Source organism: Spinacia oleracea, chromosome 3 (genome assembly GCF_020520425.1).
Source record: "Spinacia oleracea cultivar Varoflay chromosome 3, BTI_SOV_V1, whole genome shotgun sequence".
Classification (NCBI taxonomy): domain Eukaryota; kingdom Viridiplantae; phylum Streptophyta; class Magnoliopsida; order Caryophyllales; family Amaranthaceae; genus Spinacia; species Spinacia oleracea.
Window position 1 is genome coordinate 82,234,754 of NC_079489.1, and position 6,700 is coordinate 82,241,453.

The window sequence follows — 6,700 nt, forward strand, 5'->3', positions numbered from 1 at the left end:
AAAAAAAAAAAAAAAAAAAAAAAAAAAAAAAAAAAAAAAAAAAAAAAAAAAAAAAAAAATTTATTTATCGTTTAATAATTATTCTTTTAATCCATCCAATTCTTATAAATCATTCTTGTTTATTCTTTTATGCTTCAATGTTGATATACTATGATTATTTCGAGAGTTGGGTAGTATAGGAAAGGGCATATAGAATAGAAGCATTGTGCATGCATTATGTCAACATGATTGTAATTTCTCTACCTGCTAACTGTCGTGTCTTTCCTATGCATTGCGATTGATATATATTCTTACTTATTGTGTATTGTGGGATCATACGGTAAGTGAGAGTACTAATTACTAACATAGAAACTATGTTTAATTGTTATAGATCACTAATCATGTCTGGCATACAAGGAAATAGAATAGGGAGCAATTCTAACCCTATTATTCTAAGCGATGATGAAAATGAAATGGATTACGAGTCTGACATTAACAGTTACACCAGCCATGAACTTGTTCTGCGTCGAGTTTTAAGAGCAGGAGAACCTGATAGTGATGATGAAGCCCTTCGTGAATTTGATCGTGCTAGAGGGCAAACTAGGGTCGATATTTATCAAGCTGTTTTGAGACCTGAAAGCGATTCGGAGCCTGAGTTTGAGCATGAATTTGGGTTTGAGTTCGAACAAGAATTTGAGTTTGAGTTCGAACATGAATTAGAGGTTGAACCTGAGTTTGAGTTTGAGCCCGAACATGAACCTGAACCTGAGCCTGAGCCAGAGGAAGCTAATCATCAATTTCAAGCTCTACGAAGATCCTCTAGGCCAAGAAAAGAAGCTTATTATTTTGATATGGATGACGATGATGAACTTAAATATGAGCTATTCACCCTAGAAGGTTATAGCGAGTCAAAGGACAAGTCTGATGATGTTTCCCTTTAGCTTTGCTTACATATTTAGTTGTGTGTGAGAAAATGTTGGTCAATCCGCCCAACCATAGTTATGTTTATATCGTAGAACCTTTTTACTTTATTTTGAGAACAGGTGTGTGTTAATATTTAGGATTGTTATTGACATTCTTCTGAGGAATAAAAGCTAGATGATTGACTATCTAAAAGATCAGAGTTTTACGGGCACGCAAGGGGAATGTTTTTTTTTTATTCTAACTTATTATTCGTGATGATTGAAGTCATTCCTTGTCTCTCAGTTGAATGTTTTGCATGATTGTTCATTTCGTGTGCATTTTGAATGTTAATGTGATATTGCATTGCTAGAGGATAATGTAAGTAAAGTTTTGAACCTGAATTAGAGCATATAAATTTCAGGTCGCGCTCTAGGATGGCCAATAATAGTGACCTAGCTGCTGCTATTCGCCTCTTGGCGGAAAAACTAACCCAGGAAAGAACTGAGCGTCCCGATTCTGCAGGGGACATGTTTGAAAGGCTTGCGAAAGTTAAGCCACCATACTTTAAGGGGCAGGCAGACCCCACCTTCCTTGAAAACTGGATCAGGGAATTTGAGAAACTATTTGGGGCGGTAAACTGTCCTGAGCATATGAAAGTAGGCCAAGCTGTCCTCTACCTGAAAGATGAGGCCGACCTTTGGTGGAGGGAAAATGGGACTAGACTAAGCGCTGCTGAGGGATTCAATTGGGATTCTTTTATTGTTGCTTTGAGGGGGAAGTTTTATCCTCCTTTTATGAGGAAGCAGAAAGCCCAGGAATTTATCAACCTTAGGATGGGGAATATGACCATTGCTGAATACTACAGTAAGTTTATAGCCTTGTCGAGGTTTGCACCTGAGGTGGTAGCTACTGAGGAACTAAAGGCTCAGAGGTTTGAGCAAGGGTTAACCGATGAGATCCAACTGGGATTAGGCGGGGAAACCTTTACGTCCTTAGACATTGTTTATGGGAGAGCTGCTCATATCTATGGCCTTCAGACCAGGAGAGACAAAAAGAATATTGTTGTTGGGGATAAAAGGAAAGAGTTTAATGCTGGGGAAAGTCAGGGGAACTTCAAAAGGAATAGAAATGGGAATGGTAATGGTAATGGTAATGGTAATGGTAAATTCCAGGGAAGAAACAACCAGGGGAATAACTATAACAACAGAAACCAAACTGACAGAGTGTACCACTGCAAGAGGTGCAACAACAACCACCCTGGGAAGGATTGTAAGGGGGAATTGGTAATTTGCAACTATTGTCATAAGAAGGGACATAGGGAGTTTGAGTGCTTCACAAAGCAGAAGAGAGAGCAGAATGGTAGTGGGAGTAGTAACCAAGGGAAACCAGGCTTTAACCATTCGGGGAACCAAAGTTCGAAGCCTGCTGGAGCACCAAACAACCAGGGAAACCAAAACAAACCTGCCAATGGAAGCAACAATAACAACAAGGCTCCCGGAAAGCTGTTCGTAATGAGTAGAAATGAAGCTGAACGTTCTGCAGACGTAGTTTCGGGTACTTTCTCTATCAACTCCTTACCTGTTAAAACATTGTTTGATTCAGGGGCAACATATTCTTTTATTTCGACCTCTATTGTTAAAAATTTGAAGTTAGTAGATTTTGAGGCAATTGATTTACCTGTTAGTATGCCTAATGGTGCAACAATAAGGTGTACGAAATTATTTAAGAACTTGCCTTTGAAGATAAAAGATTGCACTTTTCCATCTAATTTGATAGAATTTAGTTTGGGGGACCTAGATGTGATTCTGGGGATGGATTGGTTAAGCTTATACAAGGCCAGGATAGATTGCGAGATTCAGAAAGTAAGCCTAAAGAACCCTACTGGGAAATCAATATCATATAGACGTTTTGGGAAGTCTGGGAACTTTGGGGTGATCTCCGCATTACAAGTGAGGAAACTGGTAAATAAAGGGTGTGAACTATTTTTCTGTAGCGTCCAAGATGTAAGTAAGAAAGTCGGGGTAAAGATAGAGGATGTCCCAATCGTAAGAGAATTTGTAGATGTATTTCCGGATGAGATTCCGGGTATGCCACCGGCTAGAACCCTTGAATTTACCATAGAGTTAAATCCCGGAACCGCACCTATATCCAAAGCACCTTATAGGATGGCACCCCCAGAAATGAGTGAGTTAAAGACACAATTGCAGGACTTGTTCGACAAGGGGTACATTAGGCCTAGTGCATCACCGTGGGGAGCTCCAGTATTGTTCGTCAAAAAGAAAGATGGGAGTATGCGGCTATGTATTGATTATAGGGAGTTGAACAACGTAACAATCAAAAACAAATATCCTTTGCCTAGGATAGATGACCTGTTTGACCAGTTGAGCGGGGCAAGTGTATTCTCAAAGATTGATTTGCGTTCGGGATATCACCAATTGAGGGTAGCTGAAAAAGACATTCCTAAGACTGCATTTAGGACTCGTTATGGTCATTACGAGTTTACAGTGATGCCTTTTGGGTTAACCAATGCACCCGCCATCTTTATGGATCTGATGAATAGGATTTTCCATGAGTTCCTAGATAAGTTTGTGGTGGTATTCATTGATGATATTCTGATCTATTCGAGGAGTGAAAAGGAACACGATGATCATTTGAGGGTTATCTTGGAGACGCTTAGGAAGAACCAGTTGTATGCAAAGTTCTCTAAGTGTGAATTCCGCCTGGAAAAGGTAGCATTTTTGGGACATTATGTGTCAAAGGAAGGAGTCTCTGTGGATCCTGCCAAGATTCAAGCTGTGAGTGAGTGGCCTACTCCGAAGAATGTGTCTGATATTCGGAGTTTCTTAGGTCTAGCTGGGTATTATAGGAGATTTGTGAGAGATTTCTCAAAGATAGCAAGACCCATGACCAACTTGATGAAGAAAGAATCAAAATTTGAGTGGAGCGAAAAATGTGAGGAAGCCTTCCAAATTCTCAAAGAGCGTTTAACCTCAGCACCTGTTTTAACCTTGCCTGATGGGAATGAAGGGTTTGAGGTATATAGTGATGCGTCGAAGAATGGGTTGGGGTGTGTATTACAGCAAAATGGGAAGGTGATTGCGTATGCGTCGCGTCAATTAAAACCATATGAGGCTAATTACCCTACCCACGATCTAGAGCTAGCTGCGATTGTTTTCGCTTTGAAAATTTGGAGACATTACCTCTATGGGGCAACATGTAAGATCTTCACAGACCACAAAAGCCTAAAATACATTTTCACCCAGAAAGATCTCAACATGAGACAAAGAAGATGGTTAGAGTTGATCAAGGACTATGATTTGAACATCCAGTACCATGAGGGGAAAGCAAACGTAGTTGCCGATGCATTGAGTAGGAAATCTAGCCATAGTATGAATGTCTTGATAGTGCCTGAAGAGTTGTGTCGAGACATGCAGAGACTTAGCCTGGAAATAGTAAACCCTGGGGAAACCAAAGCAAAACTGAGTGCATTATCATTGGGGTTGTCTATATTCGAGGAGATTAGAGAAAGTCAAGCTGGGGATGAGTGCCTAGAGAGAATCAAAGAAAAGATGGGTCAAGGGAAAGAAGTAGATTTCAAGATTCACGAAGATGGTAGTTTGAGGTTCAAAGGGAGATGGTGCGTACCACAAAAGTGTGAAGAACTCAAGAGACGTCTTATGGATGAGGGGCATAATACTCCATATTCTGTGCACCCTGGGGGTGACAAGTTGTACAAAGACCTGAAACAAATCTATTGGTGGCCTAATATGAAACGGGAAGTTGCTGAGTTTGTGTCTAGATGCCTAACCTGTCAGAAAGTCAAAATAGACCACAAAAGACCCATGGGGAAAGTTCAACCTTTAGAAGTGCCTGGATGGAAGTGGGATTCCATTTCGATGGATTTTGTTACTGCCTTGCCTAGATCAAAGAACGGAAATGATACCATTTGGGTGATTGTGGATCGTCTAACAAAATCAGCCGTGTTTATTCCGATTAAAGAGACTTGGAAAAAGAAACAGCTTGCAAGGACATACATTAAGCATGTAGTGAGGTTGCATGGGGTCCCAACCGATATTATCTCAGACCGTGATTCAAGATTCCTCTCGAAATTTTGGCAAAAGGTCCAGTTGAACCTTGGGACAACTTTGAAAATGAGCACTGCTTTCCACCCTGCAACCGATGGTCAGACTGAGAGAACTAACCAGACTATGGAAGATATGTTGAGGGCTTGTGCGATTGACTTTAAGGGTAGTTGGGAAGACCATCTAGACTTGATCGAATTTTCATACAACAATAGCTACCATGCAAGCATTAAGATGGCACCTTTTGAGGCACTATATGGGAGAAAGTGTAGAAGTCCCACCTGCTGGAATGATTTCAGTGAGAATATAGTCTTGGGAACGGAATTCATTGAGGAGACTGTCAGGAATGTAAAAATGATTCAGGCTAGAATTCAAGCTGCCCAGGATAGGCAAAAGAGTTATGCGGATTTGAAAAGAAGAGATGACGAATTTGCAGTAGGTGATAAAGTGTTCTTGAAAGTATCACCAACCAAGGGTGTGATGAGATTTGGGAAAAAGGGCAAGCTAAGTGCCAAGTATGTAGGCCCATATGAGATTCTGCAACGAATAGGGAAAGTAGCATACAAGTTAGCCTTGCCAATGGAGTTCGAAAAGATGCACGACGTATTTCACATTTCCCAACTAAAGCGCTATATCCCTGATGAGCGTCATATCTTAGAGCCTGAGAGAATTCAGATTGATAGTAGCCTCACATACGAAGAAAAGCCTGTGAAAATCCTTGACAGAAAAGTGCGTAGTACACGCAATAAGGACGTCAGCATAGTGAAAGTGCTTTGGTCGAACCACGAGTATGAAGAGGCAACGTGGGAAGCCGAAGCTGAAATGAAGATCAAGTATCCAGAGTTATTTTCTAAGGTGAGTTACGAGGGCGTAACTCGTTTTCTTTAAGGGGGGTAGAATGCGATAGAAATTCGCGCTTTTTACCTATTTTTATGATATTTTATGCATTTCATGCTTATTTTAGCAACCTTTACATGTTGATGCAAGTAAATAGATTCTCCACATAAGAAAATTGTGTTCTTGGGTATTGCAAGTAACTCTTAGCCGGCAAAAGAGTGCACATAGGTGGCACAAGTACTCCTCTAGTAAGAATAAGTTAAAAACTTTTGGGGAAAATGTGGGAAATTTCGTGTCAAGTTTCGGGACGAAACTTCTTTTAAGAGGGGTAGATTGTAATCCCCCGTAAATTTATAAATTTTATTAATATATTTTAACGTATATTATTTATATTTAAATAGAATTTATGAACTTTAGTAATAAATATATAATTAACGTATATTTATTTATTACATTTTAATATTTTCAACGATTTACGAAATCGAAAATGATTTTAGAATTTTAAGTTAAAACGAATTTGAATTATGAAATTCCGTTCGATTGAAATTAGGAAACAATCCTAAGCAGTGTTGAATTCAAATTCTAAAACTAAATACTAATCCTAGCCCAATTAGATTCCTAGCCCATAAAATATCTAAGCCCCAACTAACCCCAAAAGTTTACTCACTATTGTTTTCTCTCTCCTCTCAAACCCTCATGAAGTCTCACGTATTGCTCTCTCCTTTCACGTGAAACTCTCAAAGCACACAAACTCACAAACCCTCTCATCCCTCTCCAGCCACCGCACCAGCCGCCGCACCAGCTGCCGCGCCACCGTCGCCCTTCGACGTCCGGTACTCTCCTCCTCCCTCTTCTCGTTAGTTTTCCTTTTGTTCTTCTTGTTTTTCGCTCCTCCTCAC